Raw genomic sequence first — 27,576 nt, forward strand, 5'->3', positions numbered from 1 at the left:
ATCAGTATCAATATGCACTAATAAGTTACATAATGTATATTGTAATACCTATAGCAACACCTACATGACTATATAAGGCAGTATATTAAAAAGGGAACATAAATAAATCAAGACTCAACTCTAAATAATATTTAAGTAACCCAAAAGAAGGTGAGAAAGAGAAATGGAAAAACAAGAAACAGAGGAGATATAAGAAAAAAGCACATACTGAGATATCAAATTAAAGTCCTCACATTGAAGTAAATAGTCTAAACACAGCAATTAAAAGATGGAGTTAGCAAAGAAAACAAAACAAAAACACCATCATTTATGAGAAAGACAACTGCCTAAATTAGAGTTATACAGTTAGGTTGAAAGTAAATGGATGGAAAATATACCATGAAAGTATTAATTTAAAAAGTATAAATGACTATATTAATATCAGATAAAGTAGACTTAGACTAAAGAAAATTACTAGAGACAAAGAGGACAATTACCTAATGATGAAATAGTCAATGAAGAAAATAGAGAAATCTTAAATGTGTATGCACTGAATGAAAGAGATGGAAAAGATATGAAGCAAAAAATTTTTTTTTGACAGAACTAAAAGGAGACAAAATAGTTCATAGTGAAACTTGGGAATGTCATAATCTCACTCAACAGCTAGCAGAACTACTGGACAGAACATTGCAAGGATAAGGATAACAACATTACCAACCTAATCAAATCAGCATTTGGAGAATACTTCATCCAGCAATAGTAGAATATATATTTTTTTCTCAAATGCTCATGGAAAATTCACTAATACTGAGATCATATGCTTGTGAACAAAACAATCTCAATCAACTTTTAGAAATATTTAAATTATACAGAGTATGTGTTCTGACACTAATGGTATCAAACCAGAAATCAAGAGAAAGAAACTAACAGGAAAATCTTCTCACTTGAAAATAAACTATCTGAAGTACTTGAAAATAAACTACCCTTCTAAATAATCCATGGATCAAAGAGGAACTCTCAAAGGAAATTTTAAAAGCATATTGAAGTGGGGCACCTTCGTGGTGCAGTCAGTAAAGCATCTGACTCTTGATTTTGGCTCAGCTCATGATCTCATGGTCCTGGGACTGGGCCCTACATCAGACACTATGCTTAGTGGGGAGTCTGCTATAGATTCATTCTCTCTCTTTCTTTCTTTCCCTCTGCCCCTTTCCAAGTTTATAATCTCACTCTGTCTATAGAAGAAATAAATCATTTAAATAAATAAATAAATAGACTTTGAGTGAAAATTAGTATACAAGATAGCAAAAGATGTGGGATTCAGCTAAAGCAGTGCTGAGAGGAAATTTTATAGCATCAAATGCTTACATTAGAAAAAAGAAAAAGGTTTTGAATAGATAATCTCAATTCTTACCTCAATAAACTAAGATAAAAAGAACAAATTAATCCAAAATTATGAGGAAGAAGGAGATAATAAATGAAAAAAAAAATGAAAACATAGGGAAAATGGATGAAATAAAGAATTGTTTCTTTAAAAAATCAGTAACATTGATAAACCTCTAGAAAGATTGGCAAAGATAAAAAGGGATAAGAAAAACTCACCATTATTCCGAATAAAATCTGGGATATCACTACAGGTCCTGTAGCCATTAAAAAGATAAAGAAATACTTAAGACAACTTTGCTGTGATAAGCTTTTCAGCTTAGAAGAAATGGACCAATTCCTCAAAAACCATATTCAATCAATATTCAACCAAGATGAAATAGAAAAGTTAAATATTGTTAGCTATAAGATAAGTTGAATTTATCATTTAAAAACTCCTGAAAAAGCAGTATCCAGGCCCAGATGATTTTACTGGAGAATTCTACTTAAAATTTAAATAATTAATACCAATTTTACAAAATATCTTCCATAAAAGAGAAGACCAAGAAAATTTCTCAACTCATTTTATGAAACTTGCATTTCCTAGGCATACAAACTAGACAGAGTACAAAACAATAAACCTACAGTTCACTATCTATCATGAAATTAGATATAAAACTCTTCAACAAAACATTAGCAAATCAAATCAAATAATGCATTAATATATTATCTTATTTTGTCCTCAGTCATGTATGTAAGTACTATTACTATCTCCATTTTCCATGTGGAAAATGAGGCCCAGAGAACTGAAATTCTCTAAATATTATAAAATCCTTATTTTCCTGCTGAATCTGCCAGTTGCCAAAAACAAACAAAACAAAACAACAACAACAAAAAAACCCCCAAAACTGTTTCTTCCTTCTTTAGTTGTAAAATCCTAATGTTAGCATATTGGTATTCAGTTAAAAGATTATATTCTTGGTCCTAGGTGCAGCCTTGTTACTAAGTGATTGCAAACAATATCTAAGTAAAATTGTTCTGAGAGATTTCATGGTCAGCTCCTTAAAGTGCTTCGGCTTGTGTTTCATCTTCTTTCCTTCCTCCCACTACTGGTTAGGTTGATGTGATAACTAAGTTCCCAGTAACCCTGGTGGACGAGGAGGTTAATTGAGGATGGTTGCTTTATACTGAAATGGTAGAACAGGGGTTTAGAGACTGTTTCTCAGAAGACAGTGTGGAGTTGCCATATATACTATTGGATGCCCTATTTTCAAATTCTGTTATGAAATAACTAAATATCTTTTAAATCATGGTTATTTTGGGTTTTCAGATATATGAAGTCTAACTTAATCTTAACTGATAATGCTACCATATTCTTCTAAGTAATTCTAATATGGATAATAAAAAGCCATCATCATCTTATTTATATTCAGTTCTGGTGATGTTAGAAATATAGACATAATCCTTTGCTATTTATCTATACCCTGTTTGGCCTTTTTATTTGCCCTAAAGGGAACAAAATATTTTTGAGATTGTTATTTCACAAATCTATTATCTTTTTACTATTATTTTAAAAATTGACATTAATAGATATTTTTAATTAAATTCTGCAGGATTGATACTTGTAACGCTGTAGACAAAAGTATTTCCTTCAGGCTTCTCATTACTGGTGTTACCAATAAAGTAGCTTTGCCTGCAGCCTGCTTCTGCAGACTGATTTATGACTGCCAGCACTTGGTAAGTTCAGAGAGCAGACTGAATTTGTCAGTGAGAACATCATATAATTCTATCTTTGACTTGTGAAAGTTGTCAAATGACATTATTCTTTGTGAATTTTTTGCCACCTCGTTATTTTTCTCTCATTGCAATAATACTGTCTCAATTAGTTTTTCTTTTTTAGCTCTTTTTCATTCAGTTAAAGGAGGGAAATTTTATGTTTCCTTATGCTGATTTCCTCAGATATTTTCTATAAGACTCAATATTTAGAAGAGATATATCAGAATAACATTAAAGCTATTTAATAAAGGGTACTTTATTAAAATGTCATAACATATTTTTGATCACTGACATTAAATTAGTAAATGTTTTCCTCTATAAGTAGAGAGATTGAATATTATACAAATTTTGAAGTTAAAGAGTTCTTACATTTATTTCTGCTGTTTAATGAGTTATTGAAGATATTTATTTATAATGATATAACAGTCTATTACACTAATGAATATTTTATTATTAATAACTCAAACATTGGAAGTTAGTCTTTAGATAATGTCTAGATATCAAGTATACACTGTTCAGGAAAATATAAGACAGAATAGAGTACTTCACATATATAAACAACTATGACAATTCAGCTGGATTATGTAGGATCATATAGTTGTTAATCCTTCCCTGCCAAAAAAATAAAAAGCCCAAATTCAAGCTCCAGTAAATATTGAAATGCAAAGGAAGGTGCCTTAATGTATTTCCTAGTTGAGCTCATAAAATATGCAGGCATACAGTTGCTTAGGCCATTTGCCAGTGTGCAGAGAGATCACCCATTTCTCTTTCATCAGAGGTACTATGTTCTGAATGTTGGTGCCCTTCCCAATGTGCAGAGAAATGACCTATTTCTCTTTTATCAGAGGTAGTATGTTCTGAATGTTGGTGCCCTTTCCCAGCCCTCAGTTCATATGCTGAAATCCTGAACTCTAAAAAAGATGACATTAGGAGCTAGGGGATTTGGGAGGTGCTTAGGTCTTGAGGGCAGGGCTTGCATGAGTGAAATTAGTGTTCCCTTATTTTTTTTAAATTTAATTTAATTTTTCAGTGTTCCAAGATTCATTGTTTATACACTACACCCAGTGCTCATGTAATACGTGCCCTCCTTAATACCCAGCACCAGGCTCACCCATCCCCCCATCCCCTCCCCTCCAAAATCCTCAGTTTATCTCTCAGAGTCCACAGTCTCTCATGGTTCGTCTTCCCCTCTGATTTCCCCCAACTCATTTTTCCTCTCCATCTCCCAATATCTTCTGTGTTATTCCTTATGCTCCACAAGTAAGTGAAACCATATGATAATTTATACTGTTCCTTTTAAAAAGTGTTTTTTTTGTTTGTTCATTTTTTAACTTGCCTTGCCTCTTGTAACATAGGAGGACACAGTGCGAAGGCACTGGCTACAAAACAGAAAGAAAGCTTTCATCAGAACATAACCAAGTTGATGCCTTCAGCTTGGACTTCTCAGCTTCCAGAATGTGTGAAATAAATTTCTGTTATGTATAAGCTATCCAGTCTGTAGCAATTTGTTGTAGCAACCTGAATGGACTGAGATGAGAGAAAACCACCAATGTGATAAGAATTAGTGCCCATCATCAATAGGCAATAAGTACTTGAGAATAGTTGTGGATAAAATTCCCCAGGAAAATGTTTTGGGTACATTGCTGGCTTTTTTTTTTTTTTAAACATTTTGAGAGGAGACAAATGGATGTAAAACTGAAATGCACATCTATTCTTATCTCATAACACAAACATCCTCAGAACATACAATTAAAAGTTTGAAACAGCAGATTCTCTCTCTATTCAGCTTGCAATGTTTGACACAAAACCAAAGAGTGAAATAAGGCATAATATTACCAGAATGTACCACATTCCTTTCACCCTCAGAAGGTCTCACTGAAAATTGGAACAAACAACTGAAACACTTGTTACATAAGTGGTGAAAAAGAAAGGCTCAAAGGGCTGGCTTAGTGGTTTAGCTCATTTTGTCTACATAATGAATATGAGGGGAAGTAAACTGTGGACTTTAGATTTTTGGGTTGAGGAGTGGGAATGAGGTGGTGGGGAAGAATGCAAATACACAAATTTATATGCCTTGTCCTCCATGAAACATTTCCTTCATTTTGTCCTATTTAGTGGTCCTAGGTCTATATTTAAACTTACACATATCCATTGAAAGTACTTTAGATTCATAAATGGCACATATACACCATTACATATGACATAAAATTGCTATCATCAAACTTCCTAAAGGTACATCAGAAGGGTTGTAACTTCACCTCACTTTACAGGTAGTTGTGAAATGGCTCCAATAATCAGGGATAGGAATGATGTGGTGATTCTTTACCTGCCAAATTCTATGACATCTCTTCAGGGGTGGGGCCAAGGTGAAGTGTTATCAAGAATACTGTTACTGTTACTATAGGTTCTATGGTTGAACACTATGTCAGGAATGGATAATATGACCATGCAGTAAGGATGTCTGTGAAACAAACAATAAATGCAAATGAGGACATCATAGAAGACAAAAGTTCACTTACACATGGGCCACAATTTCAGAAGCAATGCAATAACATATAACCATGAGAGTAACTTAGAACAAAGGTATTATTATACACTTAGTTATCTTTTTCAGATATCATGGTGACCAAAGGCCAATACAAGGAGAAACCTCTGTTTTTTCCCATAGAAAAGGATATACAGGGGCGCCTGGGTGGCTCAGTGGGTTAAGCCACTGCCTTCGGCTCAGGTCATGATCTCAGGTTCCTGGGATCGAGTCCCGCATCGGGCTCTCTGCTCAGCAGGGAGCCTGCTTCCTCCTCTCTCTCTCTCTCTCTGCCTGCCTCTCTGCCTACTTGTGATCACTCTTTGCTGTCAAATAAATAATAAAATCTTTAAAAAAAAGAAAAGGATATATATATATATATATATATATATATATATATATATATATATATATATATATATATCTATATCTCTTCATCCTAAACTCTCCACCTGGATAACTTGGATAGCTTGGTGAAAAGAAGTAATGCAATGCTCTTACTGATTGTTCCTACAGGTTGACTACAGCACTCCGTTTTATGGCTTATAGGGTATTTTTACAATTCTAGATTTTTCCCAGAAGACTAATAGAAATACTACCAACAGGACAGAAAATACCAAGCAACATTGCTTTAGCTTTTGTGCTCTATGTGGTTGTAAATCAAGATGTAATATTGCAAAGGTATCTGCTTGAGTATAATGGGAAGCAGATTGTGCTTACATAGGTATGTAGGAACTAGATTTGCTTTCATATAGGAATAAGTATGGGGATGAAACACATTTAAGGAAATCTGAAATGGAAAATTAAAAGCCAAAAAGATGGGAATTTGGACATGTTTTGTTAACCTGATATTATCAGTAAACTCTTCTCTGGAGTTTTAATCTGTGACTTGGTGACACAATATTAGTGATAAATCCACTCCCAAAGCATGCAAAGAATATGTTTCATGGCATACTCAAATGGAGATACATTTGGGCGTTGAATCTCGCAATTGATAGTTGAGTGAGAAATGTAATGGTTTAGGGCACAGATTGTTTCTCCAATAGCACTGACCAAGTAAATGCTCAGTTGCACAAAATATGTGATTCTTGATCAACGTGGGATGTTATGCCATGTTCTGTAGGGATTTTAGGCACTAGTCTTTTTTACTAAATTAGGTCAAATTCTAGGGCTCTCATCACCATGATACAAATGACCACTACTGGGGCACTGTAACAAACTCTTTCCCAGGAACCTGAGCCTCAGCTAACCAACAGCATTGGGAGATGCCTTGAATTTTCACTAAGTGAGGAAGCATAGATGTTCTAATCACTATATTATTTGATGTTTTTAGGTGTTAGTGTCCAGGCTAAGAAATTGCATACAGCATGGGAAGACTAAGTTATTGCAGAATAACACTGAAGTGTGGCCTAAATTCACTTATTGTGGTCAACATACAGTAGGGTTCTGGTTTTTTTTGTTTGTTTTTTGTTTGTTTGTTTGTTTGTTTTTAAAATTTTTATTATTTTTATTTTTTTATATTTTATAAACATATAATATATTTTTATCACCAGGGGTACAGGTCTAAGAATAAACAGGTTTAAACACTTCACAGCACCAAAGCACATACCCTCCCCAATGTCCATAACTCGACCCCCCTTCTCTATTGTGACACCAATTCTCCCAACCCCCCTACCCCAGGAACCCTCAGTTTGTTTTGTGAGATTAAAGACACTTATGCTTTGTCTCCATCCTAATCCCATCTTGTTTCATTATTCTTCTCCTACCCACTTAAGCCCCCATATGCATCACCACTTCCTCATATCAGGGAGATCATATGATAGTTGTCTTTCTCTGCTTGACTTATTTTGCTAAGCATGATACGCTCTAGTTCCATCCACGTTGTCATAAATGGCAAGATTTCATTTCTTTTGATGGCTGCATAGTATTCCATTGTGTATATATACCACTTATTGATCCATTCATCTATTGATGGACATCTAGGTTCTTTCCATAGTTTGGCTATTGTGGACATTGCTGCTATAAACATTCGGGTGCATGTGCCCCTTCAGATCACTACGTTTGTATCTTTAGGGTAAAGACCCAGTAGTGCAATTGCTGGGTCATAGGGCAGTTCTATTTTCAACATTTTGAGGAACCTCCATGCTGTTTTCCAGAGTGGCTGCACCAGCTTGCATTCCCACTAACAGTGTAGGAGAGTTCCCCTTTCTCCGAATCCTCGCCAGCATCTGTCATTTCCTGACTTGTTGATTTTAGCCATTCTGACTGGTGTGAGGTGATATCTCATTGTGGTTTTGATTTGTATTTCCCTGATGCTGAGTGATGTGCAGCACTTTTTCATGTGTCTGTTGGCCATCTGGATGTCTTCTTTGCAGAAATGTCTGTTCATGTACTCTGCCCATTTCTTGATTGAATTATTTGTTCTTTAGGTGTTGAGCTTGCTAAGTTCTTTATAGATTTTTGGACACTAGTCCTTTATCTGATATGTCGTTTGCAAATATCATCTCCCATTCTGTCAGTTGTCTTTTGATTTTGTTAACTGTTTCCTTTGCTTTGAAAAAGCTTTTGATCTTGATGAAATCCCAATAGTTCATTTTGCCCTTGCTTCCCTTGCCTTTGGCGATGTTCCTAGGAATTGTTCCTGCGGCTGATGTCAAAGAGGTTGCTGCCTGTGTTCTCCTCAAGGATTTTGATGGAGTCCTTTCGCACATTGAGGTCCTTCATCCATTTTGAGTCTATTTTTGTGTGTGGTGTAAGGAAATGGTCCAATTTCATTTTTCTGCATATGGCTGCCCAATTTTCCCAACACCATTTATTGAAGAGGCTGTCATTTTTCCATTGGACATTCTTTCCATCTTTGTCGAAGATTAGTTGACCATAGAGTTGAGGGTCTATTTCTGGGCTCTCTATTCTGTTCCATTGATCTATGTGTCTGTTTTTGTGCCAGTACCATGCTGTCTTGATGATGACAGCTTTGTAATAGAGCTTGAAGTCCGGGATTGTGATGCCACCAACTTTGGCTTTCTTTTTCAATATCCCTTTGGCTATTCGAGGTCTTTTCCGGTTATATATAAATTTTAATATTATTTGTCCCATTTCGTTGAAAAAAATGGATGGTACTTTGATAGGAATTGCATTAAATGTGTAGATTGCTTTAGGTAGCATAGACATTTTCACAATATTTATTCTTCCAATCCAGGAGCATGGAACATTTTTCCATTTCGTTGTGTCTTCCTCAATTTCATTCATGAGTACTTTATAGTTTTCTGAGTATAGATTCTGTGCCTCTTTGGTTAGGTTTATTCCTAGGTATCTGATAGTTGGGTGCAATTGTAAATGGGATTGACTCCTTAATTTCTCTTTCTTCTGTCTTGCTGTTAGTGTAGAGAAATGCAACTGATTTCTGTGCATTGATTTTATATCCTGACACTTTACTGAATTCCTGTACAAGTTCTAGCAGTTTTGGAGTGGAGTCTTTTCGGTTTTCCACATATAGTATCATATCATTTGCGGAGAGTGATAGTTTGACTTCTTCTTTGCCAATTTAGATCCTTTAATTTCCTTTTGTTGTCAGATTGCTGAGGCTAGGACTTCTAGTACTATGTTGAATAGCAGTGGTGACAATGGATGCCATGTTCCTGACCTTAATGGGTAAGCGTTCAGTTTTTCTCCATTGAGAATGATATTTGCGGTGGGTTTTTCATAGATGACTTGGATAATATTGAAGTATGTGCCCTCTATCCCTACACTTTGAAGAGTTTTGATCAGGAAGGGATGCTGCACTTTGTCAAATGCTTTTTCAGCATCTCTTGAGAGTATCATATGGTTCTTGTTCTTTCTTTTATTGATGTGTTGTATCACATTGATTGATTTGAGGATGTTGAACCAACCTTGCAGCCCTGGAGTAAATCCCACTTGGTCGTGGTGAGTAATCCTTTTAATGTACTGTTGAATCCTATTGGCTAGTATTTTGGTGAGAATTTTCGCATCTGTGTTCATCAAGGATATTGGTCTATAGCTCCCTTTTTTGATGGGATCCTTGTCTGGTATTGGGATCAAGGTAATGCTGGCCTCATAAAATGAGTTTGGAAGTTTTCCTTCCATTTCTATTTTATGGAACAGTTTCAGGAGAATAGGAATTAGTTCTTCTTTAAATGTTTGGAAGAATTCCCCCAGGAAGCCGACTGGCCCTGGGCTTTTGTTTGTTTGGAGATTTTTGATGACTGTTTTAATCTCCTTACTGGTTATGGGTCTGTTCAGGCTTTCTATTTCTTCCTGGTTCAGTTGTGGTAGTTTATATGTGTCTAGGAATGCATCCATATCTTCCATTTGTCAAATTTGTTGGCATAGAGTTGCTCATAGTATGTTCTTATAATAGTTTGTATTTCTTTGGTGTTAGTTGTGATCTCTCCTCTTTCATTCATGATTTTATTTATTTGTGTCCTTTCTCTTTTCTTTTTGATAAGTCGGGCCAGGGGGTTATCAATTTTATTCATTCTTTCAAAGAACCAGGTCCTAGTTTCATTGATTTGTTCTATTTTTTTTTTGTTTGTTTGTTTGTTTCTATTTCATTGGTTTCTGCTCTGATCTTGATGATTTCTCTTTTGCTGCTGGGCTTAGGGTTTCTTTCTTGTTCTTTCTCCAGCTCCTTTAGGTGTAGGGCTAGGTTGTGTACCTGAGACCTTTCTTGTTTCTTGAGAAAGGCTTGTAGCACTATATATTTTCCTCTCAGGACTGCCTTTGTTGTGTCCCACAGATTTTGAACCGTTGTATTTTCATTATCATTTGTTTCCATGATTTTTTTCAATTCTTCTTTAATTTCCCGGTTGACCCATTCATTCTTTAGAAGGCTGCTGCTTAGTCTCCAAACATTAGTTCTTTCCAAACTTCCTCTTGTGGTTGAGTTCTAGCTTCAGAGCATTGTGGTCTGAAAATATGCATGTAATGATCCCAATCTTTTAATACCGGTTGAGTCCTGATTTAAGACCAAGGATGTGATCTATTCTGTGTTCGATGTGCATTAGAGAAGAATGTTTATTCTATTGCTTTGGGATGAAATGTTCTGAATATATCTGTGATGTCCATCAGGTCCAGTGTGTCATTTAAGGCCTTTATTTCCTTGTTGATATTTTGCTTGGATGATCTGTCCATTTCAGTGAGGGAAGTGTTAAAGTCCCCTACTATTAATGTATTATTGTTTATGTGTTTCTTTGATTTTGTTATTAATTGGTTTATATAGTAGCTGCTCCCACATTGGGGGCATAGATATTTAAAATTGTTAGATCTTCTTGTTGGAAGGACCATTTGAGTATGATATAGTGTCCTTCCTCATCTCTTATTATAGTATTTGGCTTAACATCTAATTGACCTGCTATAAGGATTGCCACTCCTGCTTTCTTCTGATGTCCATTAGCATGGTACCTTGTTTTACACCCCCTCACTTTAAATCTGGAGGTGTTCGGGCTTAAAATGAGTTTCTTGTAGGCAACTTATAAAAGCCATAAATGGATTTTGTTTTTTTATCCATTCTGATAGCCTGTGTCTTTTGATAGGGACATTTAGCCCATTAACATTCAGGGTAACTATTGAGAGATATGAATTTAGTGCCATTGTATTGCCTGTAAGGTGACTGTTACTGTATATTGTCTCTGTTCCTTTCTGATATACCACTTGTAGGCTCTCTCTTTGCTTAGAGGACCCCTTTCAATATTTCCTGTAGAGCTGGTTTGGTGTTTGCAAATTCTTTCAGTTTTTGTTTGTCCTGGAAGCTTTTAATCTCTCCTTCTATTTTCAATGACAGCCTAGCTGGATATAGTATTCTTGGCTGCATGGTTTTCTCGTTTAGTGCTCTGAATATATCATGCCAGCTCTTTCTGGCCTGCCAGGTCTCTGCAGATAAGTCCGCTGCCAATCTAATATTTTTACCATTGTATGTTACAGACTTCTTTTCCCAGGCTGCTTTCAGGATTTTCTCTTTGTCACTAAGACTTGTAAATTTTACTATTAGGTGACGGGGTGTGTGCCTATCCTTATTGATTTTGAGGGATGTTCTCTGAACCTCCTGAATTTTGATGCTTTTTCCCTTTGCCATATTGGGGAAATTCTCCCCAATAATTCTCTCCAGTATACCTTTTTCTCCCCTCTCTCTTTCTTCTTCTTCTGGAATCCCAATTATTCTAATGTTGTTTCGTCTTATGGTGTCACTTATCTCTCGAATTCTCCCCTCGTGGTCCACTAGCTGTTTGTCCCTTTTGCTCAGCTTCTTTATTCTTTGTCATTTGATCTTCTATATCGCTAATTCTTTCTTCTGCCTCATTCGTCCTAGCAGTGAGAGCCTCCATTTTTGATTGCACCTCATTAATAGCTTTTTTTTTTTTTTCAACTTGGTTATATTTTAGTTCTTTTATTTCTCCAGAAAGGGCTTTTATATCTCCCGAGAGGGTTTCTCTTATATCTTCCATGCCTTTTTTGAGCCCGGCTAGAACCTTGAGAATTGTCATTCCAAACTCTAGATCTGACGTATTACCAATGTCTGTATTGATTCAAACCTAGCCTTCAGTACTGCCTCTTGTTCTTTCTTTTGTGGTGAATTTTTCCGCTTTGTCATTTTGTCCAGATAAGAGTATATGAAGGAGCAAGTAAAATACTAAAAGGGTGGCAACAACCCCAGGAAAATATGCTTTAACCAAATCAGAAGAGATCCCAAATCGTGAATGGGGTGAAAGATGATAAAAAGAGGTTCAGAAAGAAAGAAAGAAAAAAAAAAAAGCAAAAAAAAAAAAGAAAAGAAAAGAAATGAATTTAAAAAATAAAACTAATAAAGTATAAAAAAGAAAAAAAATATATGTTAGATATAGTAGTTAAAAAATGTCAAAAAAGAAAAGTTTAGGTAAAAGTTAAAAAAATTTTAGCAGAAGAAGAGAAAAAAAATGAAAAAGAAAAATAAAATTAAATTAACTCCAACACTAAAAAATCACTGGGAGAAAGCCATGAGTTCCGTGCTTTGCTTTCTCCTCCTCTGGAATTCTGCTGCTCTCCTTGGTATTGAAACTGTACTTCTTGGATAGGTGAACTTGGTTTTGCTGGATTTCTTGTTGATCTTCTGGGTGAGGGGTCTCTTGTAGTGATTCTCAAGTATCTTTGCCCCAGGCGGAATTGCACCGCCCTTACCAGGGGTCGGGCTGAATAATCTTCTCGGGTTTGTTTTCAGGAGCTTTTGTTCCCTGAGTGCTTTCCATAGAGTTCTGGAGGACGGGAATCGAAATGGCGGCCTCCTGGTCTCTGGCCCAGAGGAGCCGAGAACACGGGGCCCTACTCCTTAGTGTGCCCGCAGAGAACAGCGCCCAGTAACTCCAGTCTGCCTAACCTCCGGCAGCTCTCCGAGCTCACTGAGCCTGCAACCGGTTCAAGGTAACCCTGAGCTGTGAGCTTACTGTCGGCTCTGTCTTTGTAGCCGGCTTCCCCGTTCCAATACCCACAAGCTCTGCGACACTCAGACACCCCCGATCCTTCTGTGACCCTGCGGGGCTTGAGGCCATGCTGACTCCGCATGGGCTTCACCCTGGTTTAGCCTCTAGGGTGATGTCCTTCAGCGGAACAGACTTTAAAAGTCCTGATTTTGTGCTCCGCTGCTCCCTCGCTTGCCAAGAGCCGGACCCTCCCCCTGCAGTCTATCTTCACATCGCTTTGGATTCACTTCAGTCCTACCTTTCAGAAAGTGGTTGTTTTTCTGTTTCTAGAATTGCTGTTCTTTTCTTCGATCTGCCGATGGATTTGCAGGTATTTGCAATATTCAGATAAGCTATCTAGCTGATCTCCTGCTAGCTGAAGTAATCCCAGCCTGCTACTTCTCCACCATATTGACTCCTCTCTCAGTAGGGTTCTGTTTTTAATTTACTATTAACAGTCTGAGTCTTCAAATTAGTGTATTTCGGGGCACCAGACTGTCTCAGTCAGTTGAATGACTGAATTTTGGTTACTGCTCAGGTCATGATCTCATGGGTGGTGGGATCAAGCCCCATATCTGGCTCTGTGCTCAGCAGAGAGTCTGTTTGAAGATTATCTCCCTCTGCCTCTCCTCCCACTCCACAGGCATGATCACTCTCTCTCTCTCTAAAATAAATAAGTAAATCTCTTAAATAAATAAATAAGCGATTAACCTACTGTATTTAGACCACTGGTGTTTAAAGTAAGCAGTGACATGACTGCCTCTGTATTTGCCACACTTGTCACTCTAATTTCTATTTTTCCTTTCACTTTGTCTGTCCTATGTTTTCTGATTTTAATTAAGCATTTTATATGATTTCATTAATTTATTCTCCCCTCTTAGAGCATCAATTGTCTTTTTTTTTTCTTTTTAGTAGTTTTCTTTAGTTTGATATACACAAAACAATACAATATTGGGGAAGTTGGCTTTCTAGGTCAGTAGAGCATGCAACTCTTGATCTCAGGGTTGTAACTTCAAGTCCTATGTATGTTGAGCACAAAGATTACTTAAAATTAAAATCTTAAAGAAACCCACAAAAACAGCATTATACCACTTCTTCATGGGCACTGAAATATCTTAGAAAAGGGTACTTAAAGTTCTTCCTTCTAATCCCTGTGACATTTCTGTTGTTCCTTTCCACATCATGATCAGCTATAATCACCAAATATTTCATTGTTATTATTTTAAATAAAATGTTACCTATTAAGTCACTTAAAAATGTATTTTATTTATTTATTCTCTAAAGTTTTTTCCTTTCTTCATACAGTTCTGACTTTCTTATCAATATTATTTTCCTTCTTTCTGAGGAATTTCTTTCAGTATTTCTTATAAAGCAAGTCTACTGGCAACAAAATCTCTCAATTTCTGTTTCAGAAAGTCTCTATTTTCTCCCATTCCGTGGGTTACCTCTTTGTTTTCTTGACTATTTACTTTGCTGTGCAGAAGCTTTTGATTTTGATGAATTTCCAAAAGTTTATTTTCACTTTTGTTTCCTTTGCCTTTGGAGACATACTTGAAAGAAGTTGCTGTGGCTGATATCGAAGAGATTACTGCCTATGTTCTCCTCTAGGATTCTTGGATTCCTGTCTCACATTGAGGTATGTTATCCATCTTGAGTTTATCTTTGTGTATGGTGTAAGAGAATGGTCGAGTTTCATTCTTCTACATATAGCTGCCCAGTTTTCCCAACACCATTTATTGAAGAGATTTTTTTCCACTGTATATTTTTTCCTGTTTTGTCGAATATTATTTGACTATAGAGTTGAGGGTCCATATCTGGGCTTTCTACTCTGTTCCACTGGTCTATGTGTCTGTTTTTATGCCACTACCATGCTGTCTTGGTGATCACAGCTTTGTATTAAAGCTTGAAATCAGGTAACATGATGCCCCCATTTTTTTTGTTTTGTTTTGTTTTTCAACATTTCCTTAGCAATTCAGTGTCTCTTCTGATTCCATACAAATTTTTGGATTATTTGCACCAGCTCTTTGAAGAATACCGGTGGAATTTTGATCAGAATGGCATTAAAAGTATAGATTGCTCTAGGCAGTATAGACATTTTAACAATGTTTATTCTTCTGATCCAAGAGCATGGAATGGTCCTCCATCTTTGCGTGTTCTTCAATTTCTTTCATGAGTGTTCTGTAGTTCCTCGAGTACAGATCCTTTTCCTCTCTGGTTATGTTTATTCCTAGGTTTCTTATGGTTCTTGGTGCTATAGTAAATGGAATCACTTCTCTAATTTCCCTTTCTGTGTTTTCATTGTTAGTGTATAAGAATGTCACTGATTTCTGTACATTGACTTTGTATCCTGCCACGTTACTGAATTGCTATATGAGTTCTAGTAGTTTGGGGGTGGAGTCTTTTGGGTTTTCCATATAAAGAACCATGTCACCTGTGAAGAGAGAGAGTTTAACTTCTTCATTGCCAATTTGGATACTTTTTATTTCTCTTTGTTGTCTGATTGCTGTTGCTAGGACTTCTAATACTATGTTGAACAAGAGTGGTGAGAGTGGGCATCCTTGTTTTGTTCCTATCTCAAAGAGAAGGCTGCAAGATTTTTTCCATTGAGGATATTTGCTGTGGTCTTTCATAGATAGATTTGATGAAGTTCAGGAATGTTGCCTCTATCCCTATACTTTGAAGCATTTTTAATCAGGAACAGATGCTGGTTTTTGTCAAATGCTTTTTTTGCATCAATTGAGAGGACCATGGGGTTCTTCTCTCTTCTGTTATTGATTTGTTCTATCACATTGATTGATTTGCAAATCTTGACCCATCCTTGTAGCCCAGGAATGAATCCCATCTAGTCATGGTGGATAATCTTTTAATGTTCTGTTGGATCCTGTTTGCTAGGATCTTGTTGAGAATATTAGTATCCATTTTCATCAGGGATATTGGTCTGAAATTCTCCTTTTTGGTAGGGTCTTTGCCTGGTTTGGGGATCAGGGTAATGCTGACTTCATAGAAAGAGTCTGGAAGTTTTCCTTCTGCTTCAATTTTTTGAAACAGCTTCAGGAGAACAGGTGTTATTTCTTCTTTGAACGTTTGGTAGAATTCCCCAGGGAATCCATCAGGTCCTGGGCTCTTGTTTCTTGGGAGGTTTTTGATCACTGCTTCAATCTCGTTACTAGATATCAGTCTATCCAGGTTTTCAATTTCATCCTGGTTCAATTTAGGGAGTTTATAGTTTTCCAGGAATGCATCCATTTCATCTAGGTTGCTTAGCTTATTGGCATATAACTGTTGATAATAACTTCTGTGATTTTTTCTACTTACTTGGTGTTAGTTTTGATCTCTCCCTTTTCATTCATAATTTCTCCTTCACTTTTGAAAGATAATTTCACAGGGTACAGAATTGTAGGTTGGCTCGTTTTTCTTTCAATATTCCACTTTTTTCTTGATTTTATAGTTTCTGAAAAGAAATTGGTTATTATTTTTATTCTTATTATTTTATAGGTGAAATTCACTCCCTCCCCCACTCTGAAACTGTCTTCTTTTAAGATCTTTCTCTTGGTCTTCAATTTCTGCATTTTGGATATGATAAGTTTCAGCAACTGATTTCTGTACATTGACTTTGTATCCTGCGCTGTTACTGAATTGCTATATGAGTTCTAGTAGTTTTGGGGTGGAGTCTTTTGTGTTTCCTATATAAAGAATCATGTCATCTGTGAAGAGAGAACCTAACTGTTAATTACAGTTAGGTTTTCCTTTCCTGGTATTTGTTTTAGGACCAGTTTGTGTTCCTGAACTTCTGCTTGGGTAAGTTGTGATTCCTTTTTATCTACCTGTCTGTCTTTCCAATTTTGGGGGTCAGTGGTTTGTCCTCTGATTTCAGTTGTCTGATATATCTAAAAAAAAGTTGTTGATTTTCAACTGGTTCAGTTTTTTTTTCCTTTTTTTCACTCTTGTTGTGGGGATAGGAGCAATGACTTTCAAATTCTTTAAATAACAGATCAGAAATTGCAAGTTACTCTAAACCATTTTTTAATATCTTATTCATTTGACTTTATTCTACCTTATAATTCATGAATAGCTATTAAAAGATTCTATTTTATGAAATTTAAATGAACTCTTCTAATAACAACCAGGATGATAAATCTTCCCCCAAAACTTTTTTTTAGCTTATTTTGTCTTTCAAAGACATACATTTGTGACACTGGTGTAGGTTGTTAATACTGCTTATGTTTATATGATATATCTGTAGAATGTCAAATAATTGTCAATAGCTCATTTTTAATTATATAGTTTTAAATATTTATAAGATGAAATATACTTGGGTACAAAACTGGTATGAAATACTGGTTTATTTATGGATATATTTAGAGGTATATATACATTGTCACTCTTAATTTTTATAGTCCATCAGAGTTTTAAGCTGAGATTCTAATTAAGTTGATTATGGGGCTCTAACTCATTTGTGAAGGAACTAAAACCAGGTTAAATTTAGCCCCTCACTTGTCTTTATAAATAATGTTTTATTAAATCACAACCACAAATTCATTTGTTTTCATATTGTCCACTGCTGCTTTTGCATTATAGTGGTAGAGGTAAGTAGTCACAATAGAGCCTATATGTCCCACAAAGTCTAAAATATTTATAGTCTGACTCTTTACTGAAAAATATTCCAATTCATGTTCTAAAATACAGCAAAGATTTTGAATTTTTCTATAAACATATATTTAACAAATAAAACATTTTTAGAGGTCTATTTTCTTTGGTTTTAAAATCTCTTTTGGTGTGTTTATATTTGTTATAAGTCATCAATATTTCTATACCTATGAGGTGGTCATTTAAAAGTGAAAAAAATTATATTTATATTGTTGAGTAGAACAATTCATTTAAAGAATATAGAGTGTAGAAATAGAAATGAAATATTTTTCTGAGTTCCCTTTTTAATTTCTTAAATTTAAATTAAATTAGCCAACATATAGTACACATTTAGTTTTTATTTTATTTAAAGATTTTATTTATTTATTTGACAGAGAGACATCACAAGAGATGGAGAGGAAGGCAGAGAGAGAGAGAGAGAGAGAGAGAGAGAGAGAAGCAGGCTCCCTGCTGAGCAGAGAGCCCGATGTGGGACTCAATCCCAGGACCCCGAGATCATGACCCGAGCCGAAGGCAGTGGCTTAACCTACTGAGCAACCCAGGTGCCCCACACCTTTAGGTTGTGATATAGCATTAAATGATTCATTAGTTGCATATAATACTTAGTGATCATATCATGCATCCTTTTTATTGCCCATCACTGAATTAACCTATCCCCCACCACCTCCCTTTCCACAACTCTGTTTAAATTTTTTGTAATGAATCTCACGCCTTCATGTCACCTATGCTACCTCCTTGTATTAGTGTTATGTTGGTATCTCCCAGTCTGTCACTCCTCTTCATTAATAACTTCGTCATCTGACCTAACACCTTTCCTTTCATTTTGTCTGTCACTGTTCCTTTGGACTTTGAAAATGTTTATAGCTAATACTCTCATTCACTCCATCTCCTCATTACCAATGTGTTTTTCTTTACTTGGACAGCACCTGCCCCCATTTCCATGTCACACCATTAACCTCATTACCACCAACACCCAGCTTCACCCCCTCTTTTTCTTGTTCCATCACCTTTTTTGGTTGTTATATTCTCCCTGTCCAGCTTTGATTTCATGGTAGTTTTCTATAATTTCTCTTTTGCAGACATTGTTATCTCCCTTATCTCTTCTTCCTGTTAAATTCCTGTGATAGAAAAACAACACTATGTATGTATGTATGTATGTATGTATGTATTATGTTATGTTAGTCACCATACAGTACATCATTACTTTTTTGATGTAGTGTTCCATGATTCACTGTTTGCATATAGCACCCAGTGCTCCATGCAATCTGTGCCCTCCTTAATACTCATCACCCAGCTCACCCATCCTCCTAAGCCCCTCACTTCTAAAACACTCAGTTTGTTTCCCAGCGTCCATAGTCTCACATGTATTGATAAAACCCTGGCCAGGCTATCCAAAAGAAAAGAGAAAAGACCCAAATTAATAAAATTATGAAAGAAAGGGAAGATAATGACTAACACCAAGGAAATAAATACAATTATCAGAAATTATTACCAACACTTACATGATAATAAATTAAGCAACCTGGAAGAAATGGATGCATTCCTGGAAACCTATAAACTACCAATACTAAAACAGGAAGAAATTGGCAACCTGAATAGACACATAACAAGTAACAAGATTGAAACAATGATCAAAAACCTCCCAAAAAATGAGTCCAGGGCCTGATGGATTCCCAAGGGAATTCTACCAAACATTCAAAGAAGAAATCATACCCATTCTCCTAAAGCTGTTTATTTTTTCTAAGAATTTATTTATTTATTTGACAGAGAGAGAGACACAGTGAGACAGGAAACACAAGCAGGGAGAGTGGGAGAAGGAAAAGTAGGCTTCCTGCTAAGCAGGGAGCCAGATGCAGGGCTCCATCCCAGGACCCTGGGATCATGACCTAAGCCGAATACAGTCACTTAAAAGACTAAGCCACCCAGGTGCCTCTCCTTAAACTGTTTTTAAAAAAATAGAAACAGAAGGAAAACTTCTAGAATTACCTTGATTCCAAAGCCAGACAAAGATCCCATCAAAAAGAATTACAGACCACTATCTCTGATGAATATGGATGCAAAATTCTCAACAAGATCCTAGCTAATAGGATCCAACAGTACATTAAAAGGATTATCCATCGTGACCAGGTGGGATTTATCCCTCAATCACTTGACTTTTCACACCACACACTTCTCTAAGTACTGCTTCATCTGTCTATTTAATAGAAAAAAATATGTGTTATTGATAAATACTTATTTGTATCTCTTTATATATTTACATATGTATTTATACTTATAAGACAGTATAGACACTGTCTTTATTTTTTTTACCACACATTCTCTTTCTCAGCCCTCTCCAGTCAGGGTTTGGGTCTGGATCCTACCACTGGGTCCTCAAATCCAGTGCTTACACAGCTGCTTTTAAGTATTTGACACAGTTGATCATGTTTTCCCTCTTGAACTTTTTTCCCTTGGGATTTTTTCTGTTTTTATCAAAACAAATGTTCAGTGTTTCCATCTAAAATACTCCTCTATTAACTTTCCCCCTCTCTCTCTCTCTCTTTCCTTTTTCTTTGTTTATATTCCTTTTCCTCTTGTCTTCAAAATGCTATGCAACTTGTGTTCAGGCTTTTATCTTATATGGCTACCTGTTCTCTCTACTATCTCAGCTCTTTCACAGCTTTAAATACACCTGCCTACATATCAATGACCCTCAGATTTATTCCTTCACCCAGACTTGTCTCCATCATCCCAGACTCATCTATCAGACTATGCCCTTGACATTTCCATTTGAATGTGAAGTAGGAATTTCAAATTTTACAACTTCAAAATAAAACTTACCCAGCTATGTTTCTCAAACCCCAAATGTCGAAGTAATACCTCAGTACTCACTGATTTCCTCTTCCACACCCAGTGTCCAGATTCAATCCATCAGTAACTCTTATTTATTTCATGCCTGAAATATATCCTGAGTCTGGCCATTTCTCACCACCTCCATGTTCATCTCCTTATTTGAGTCACCATCAACTGTCATTTGATTAATCACATCTTTGTCTCACTACTTACATTCTATCTCCTTAAAATATGTTTTCACATAGCAATAAATAGATTTTTTTAATGTAACCATGCCATATCCTTACTTAAAACTCTGTGACTTTTTATCTCAAGTTTATCTTTGCCTAAAGGTGTCTGCAAAATTTGACCTGTGGTTGTATCTCTAACATTTTTCTCCTTAATTTAAAATGTTCTGGGCTGACTAACTTAACTTTTGGGCACTTGAGTACATTATGTTCAGTCCAGCTCACTGGGTGTTCCTTCTAGACAGACAGCTCTCTTCTTTGATTTTTATAGCCCTTGTTTATTTTATTTTGGAAGGACCTTACCTGACCAACAAATGAAAGAATTCATTCAGTTACTCTTCCATAATCTTATTTGATTTTCTGTCTAACTCTTTTAGGAAACTAACCCGATTAACATGTAAGCTTCATGAGAAAATGATTCATATGTATATTGCTTCTACATTAGTGTCTAGGGCAGTGCATGGCACTGGCTATATGTTAATGACGTGAATGAGGTCGACAAACTATTGAGGGGAAGGGAGTTGAATGTGATGATAGGGAAATATCTAAAGAAATTGTGATCCTACCTGATAAGAAGAGGAAAAAAACATTTTAGAACAGAATTAAGAAGAAAATAAATTTATCAAATTCAACCAATAAATGAGAGATTTTAGTTGTTAGGTTTCAGATTAAATCAGATGAATCCACAGGCCCTATAGTCTTTAGTAAATGATGAAATTTTGTTCTTTGGCTTCAGGGCTTCAGATTCTTAGTGAATGTCTTGGGTAAGAATTGAGACCACTTTCCTAGCCAAATACCTCTATTAGTGATATAAAAATACTGGAAAAAGAATGATGACTTGTTTGGAATGATGCATTTTTAATAGGTAAGCATATTAAAATATGAATTCCAGAATAATGAATTAAATATTAAAAGTTATGAAGAAAATCAAACCCATTTTCTGAATATTTCTGTTATTTTTCAAACAACTATGTATATTTAGTATTGTTGTATTTATCACATTTAAAAGAACTTGTCAGATAAGAGACCTAATAGATAAACTTAATTTTTCTGATTGAAATATATAGAGACTAATTATCTTTATACTGATGATTGAAAGGCACAAAAGAATTCTCATTAAGATTTTAAGCAATACTTAAAGAGCTTAAAATCATTTAAAAGAGTTTAAAATTTGTCAACTTTATGAGCTTAACTCAATTACATTTATAGGACTTATTTAATAATGAAACATTTTGTTAGACAAGTAAGTACTTAGATAATTGGACATGTTAAATTTATAATGTTTACATTGTATAGGGAATTTTAATTATCTAAGATATAAAAGCCTTGTAAATGACTTAGTAAAAGGTATTATATTTACAAATAGAATATTGTAAACTGAATTTAATGGCTTATTTTTTTTTACTTCTACTTCAACAAATTTAAGAAAATAAATAAAATTTAAAAATAAGTCTTCACTATAAAGAGAAGCCACCTAATGAAGATAGAAATGCATATATTCTCATGTACATTATCTAACATTTTCATCTCCTTTGACCTTTATAGATCAGCCTCTGTGAGATGGATATAAAAGTCTTCCATTTTCCTGTTTTATGATGCAATGCATGAAGGGCGCCTGGGTGGCTGAGTTTTTAAGCGTCTGCCTTTGGCTCAGGTCATGATCCTAGGGTTCTGGGATCCAGTTCCACATCAAGCTCCCTGCTTGGTGGGAAGCCTGCTTCTTCCTCTCCCACTCCCCCTACTTGTGTTACCTTTTTTGCTGTCTCTTTCTCTATCAAATTAACAAATAAAATCTTTTAAAAAAAGATGCAGTACATGAAGACAATGTAACCAATAAACTATACTTTTTGTCATCTGTGAGGCTTCCCCGTCTTCTGTCTGAAATGTTTTGCTTATCCTTTATCTATCTTCTTTGGCTAATTTCTCACTATCTTTCTCTAAAGAAAGCATCCCTGATCCCCCAAAATAGAATAAATTAATGTATTCTGTACATTGTTTTCTGTACAAACCTCAAGACAATACTTATTGTTGTGATGGTTTATTTGGCTTCCCTAGACCTTAAGCTCATTGTTGACAAGGGTCATTTTTGTTTTTCACAATTATAACCTCAATATCTTGTACCTTTTCCCCCCAATCTTGATGAGTAATTTCTCTCTTCCTTTTTCCCATTTTATTGATGTATGATTGGCATATAAAAATTATGTATATTTAAGGTGTATGACAAGAAGAAAACATAGGGGGAAAGCTCCTTGACAATGGTGTTGGCAATGATTTTTTAGAGTTGATACCTAAAACATAGGCAATGAAAACAAATATCAAACTAAAAGAGTTCTCTACAGCTGAGGAAACAATAGACAAAATACAAAGCTAACCTATGGAATGTCAGAAAATATTTGCAAATATGTTCAGTCCAGCTCACTGGGTGTTCCTTCTCTCCAGACAGCCCATTTCTCTGATTTTTAGGTCCCTTGTTTATTTTCTTTTGGAAGGGCCTTACCTGGCCAACTAATGGAGAAACCACTTGGTTACTCTAAGTGGTTATATTCAAAGGTTATAGAGGTTAATATCCCAAATACATAAGGAACTCCTACTACTCAACAGCAAAAGAACCAAATAATCCAATTTAAAAAAAATGGGCAAAGGAAATGAATAGACATTTTCCCAAAGACATATAAAGTGTCAACAAGTATATCAACAGATGCTCAACATTACTGTCAAGGAAATGTAAATCAAAACCACAGAGAAATATTACCTTGTATATCTCTTTAATACTAATAGGTAATAAGTAAACATTGTTGCTAATTGAAGATATTACATGAATAAAGCCACACAGCTACAGCTTACAACCAATTAGTTTTTACTCTGAAAACTCTACTTCTTCCAAATTCATCTTTCCTCCTTCAAATCAATGTTCACATTTAAAACTTTTCTAAAATAAATATACTATTAAAATAGTTCTTAATACTTGGTATTGCAAATTTGGATATTGAAATATTGCTATACTTTTTGTGATTAAATAAATTAAGATATTCTCCTGAAATCAGTTCAGATTGATTGTCAGTGAAAAATAAGGCAGTTAGCCCAAATAGAGCATTGGGAAATAGAGCAGTGCTGCTAAGTAAAGATGCTCTGTAGGTCAGAGCAAAGAAGGGTGTTCTCCTGGTTATTGTGCTACAACTGATATTCTATCAAGGACAGTGCCTGGTCCACAGTAGGGGAAAAAAATATATATATATATATATATACATATATATATATATATATATATATGTATATATATATATATATATATTTAAAGATTTTTTTTCTTTATTTGACAGACGGAGATCACAAATAGGCAGAGAGGCAGGCAGAGAGAGAGAGGAGGAAGCAGGCTCCCTGCTGAGCAGAGAGCCTGATGTGGGGCTCGATCCCAGGACCCTGAGATCATGACCTGAGCTGAAGGCAGAGGCTTTAACCCACTGAGCCACTCAGGGGCCCAGGAAAAATATATTTTTGAAGTAAATGAATGAATGTGGAATTAAGTTGAGTCTTAAATGATAAAACACATTTGCCCAAACTTTTTAAATAAAAGAAATTCATAACACCCTATGAGATTTTCAAAATATTTTGCAAATGTTAAAAAAGGGTTCCCTGTGTTTCCCCTCTGCATTCCTTCCTACTGCCTTAAAGGCATATCTATTTAACAGACTTGTTTTAAGGCCTTCACCTAAAGAAGAGTTATTGTGAGATGATAGAGTTAGAGAGTTAGAGTGTTATGAAGGAAAGCTTTCAGAAACATTCACAGCTGGAAACATGAACAACTGTCTGTTCTAATCTAAGTAAAATATTGTTAAAAATGTTTAATAGCAGAAGACTGGTTTCACATTAGCCTTTCCATATGGAGAAGAAGCTAGGGTGACAAGAAAATAAGATGAAGGGGCATGGAAAACACATTTTTGTGTTTATTTTAAATGCTGTTATTTGTGGTTATCTGCATTTTTGCTACTTTTACCTTTAAATATATTTGTGCATAACAAGTAAACATTTGTAATATCAGAGACTATTTGCAAATGAGAGTCTGAGGAATCTTAAGATAATAATATATCTCAAGCAAAATTATCATAAGATCAAATGCTGCTCTTGAACTATCAAAATTATTATAATGAAATGCAAAATCAAGATGAACTTTATCGTACTAAAAAACTAATGAATTAATTATAGTCTTCAAACATATAAGAGTTTGAAGGAAAATTAGAATTCTGATTCCATGTCTTCAGGGATTATTTCATTTGTATAGGTCAAAAGATTAAATCATTTTGAATTCATAAATGCTTTTAAGAACATTTTGCAAAAGTAATGGAAAACAAGATTTAACAACAATGTTCACATTATGCTCGACATGATATTGCTCTCATATCATGAAGCAATTCATCTGCTATGTTTAATCTATGAAAACTCAGGTTTTTCATTAACATTACAAGTGTATTCTGATTGAGTCAGATCAATATATCTCCACAAGTAGCGTTAATTTATATGAGAGGAAAAAAGTTTGAGATAATTTCCTTTCCAGATTTATTCAAGCTACTATACTATTTACAAAAAATCCAACTAATCTTTGAAAGTAATTATAAAAACTTTGTAAATAATAAAAGCTCTTTCCATCCCTAAAGCCATACTACTTTGTAAAATATGTCATTTAAATATGTGGAGAGCATATATTCCAAAGTAGTGCAAATTTGAAAGTATTTGAAATTAACTTTCCTCAAGAATATTTCCTCAAGAAATTAACTTTCCTCAAGTTAAGGGGCACCTGGGTGGCTCAGTTGGTTAGTTGTCTGACTTCAGCTCAGGTCGTGATCTCAGCATCCTGAAATCAAGCCCCATATTAGGCTCCCTGCTCAGCAGGGAGACTGCTTCTTCCTCTCCCTCCGTCCTTCTCCCTGTTCATTCTATCTCAAACAAATAAATGAAATCTTAAAAAAAAAGAGTATCAAGTTAAATATTAACTATCTTATCTATGAAAACTAATAATAAGGACACAAGAAAAATTCAAATCTATGTTTCTTTGGTGTCTTCCGCTAGACACCAGAGATATATTTGACATCTTGTTTTCCTGTATCAGATATCTTCTATCTATATAGTTCTATCTTATAATTTGAATTTTCAGTTTTCCATCATAACATCCAACCTACTCCACCTATTCAATGTAAAATATATTGCTTATCTCATAGCACTTTCCTGCTTTTAATACTTACCTGATATTGGTCTTGATTGAGCCAGCCCAATTTGCTACCCATGACATTTATCATGTCACTGATCTCAGACAGTAGTTGCTGATATTGTGATTATTTTTATTATAGATATTATTTGGGTAATCCTATGTAATTTTATAAGATCTCGATTTTTTTTGTTATTATCACACTTTCCAGTGTTATGTGAGTTATTTGCAACCATAGTTTAATAAAAAAAAAAGTGTCACACTAAACATTCTGGCTTATTAATCATTAGTTTTGGCATCATGAATTTATAGTGCACATATTTGGGCATTGTTTATGTGTGTACTTATGTCAAGATTTATATAAGAATAACAGCCTCATCTATAGCTGGTAATCATATTTTTGCTGAGAAAAACAAACAAAAAGAACAACCACAACAAAAAATAACATCTTTACAGAGGAACATAATCACATTTGTAATTGAGTCATTTGTGCCAATTTATTGCTTCTATTTTCAAGCTATTGTAAATGTTGATATATTGTATTTATCTATTAAAATTTCTTTCTCTCTTCAAGTGTTCTTCTGAATATACTAACTAGCCAGGACATGTTTGGATTCATATAACTATTGTTTCAAATAATATGGCTTAAATGTAGTTAATATCAATATTATTTTTTTTTCAATTTGGATCACCATGATTAAATCATGGGGAGATCATGAAATATCCAACAGTTATGTTAGAAATCTAAATACCTGGATTTTTACTTTTATTTGAATGTTGTTTATTATGCATACAACAGTGCAATAGAAGTGTTTCTGTTTGGTTGACAGAGTTAGTCTATGTGGTGACTTGGGAAACCAGACTTTCTTTTCCAAGCTCTGCCATTTCCTTGGGACTGCAAGTATAATGCAATGAGGATAGAGATGGCACCCTACCAATTGTGACCATGGATAAGTAACTTAAACTCTCTCAGTTTCTACTTCTTCATGGCTAAAGCTGAGAAATAGATTAGCTTGATCTTCTGGCATTAATCATTTATGATTATGTATTCATAGAAAACAGACCACTGAAGAAAATGACATAAGAAAAAAATAAGGAATATACTTTATATGTATTTTTTATACTTTAGAAAAATGCAAAGCTTTCTAATTTTCAAATCATAGGCAACTTATTCAGAAAGAAAACAGGAGAAATAAATTTCTGATCTCTTAGAATATAAATTCTACAGTATTTAAATAATATCAGCATAGATGAATAAGATTTAAAATAATAAAAAATGAAAAACTTATAAAAATCAAGCAAAATAGTAAAAGATTTCAAATCACAACTACAAATTAAAACATTATTCTTTAACATTAAAAGAGCTTAATAGCATCCAAAACACCCAAACGCTCAAAAATAATTTCTCATATATCTCTCATATATTTCTAATCTTTGGAAGATTAGAAACAGAAATTACCTCTTTAACATTATAGAAAATATTTATGTTCTCCTATTAGCTAACATCATATGCTACTAGTAAAACAGCACCTTTAAATGAGGAAAAGAGGTCTAGATTCACTATTATCATAACCAAAGTTAAAT

This window comes from Mustela lutreola, chromosome 3 (genome assembly GCF_030435805.1).
Source record: "Mustela lutreola isolate mMusLut2 chromosome 3, mMusLut2.pri, whole genome shotgun sequence".
Classification (NCBI taxonomy): Eukaryota; Metazoa; Chordata; class Mammalia; order Carnivora; family Mustelidae; genus Mustela; species Mustela lutreola.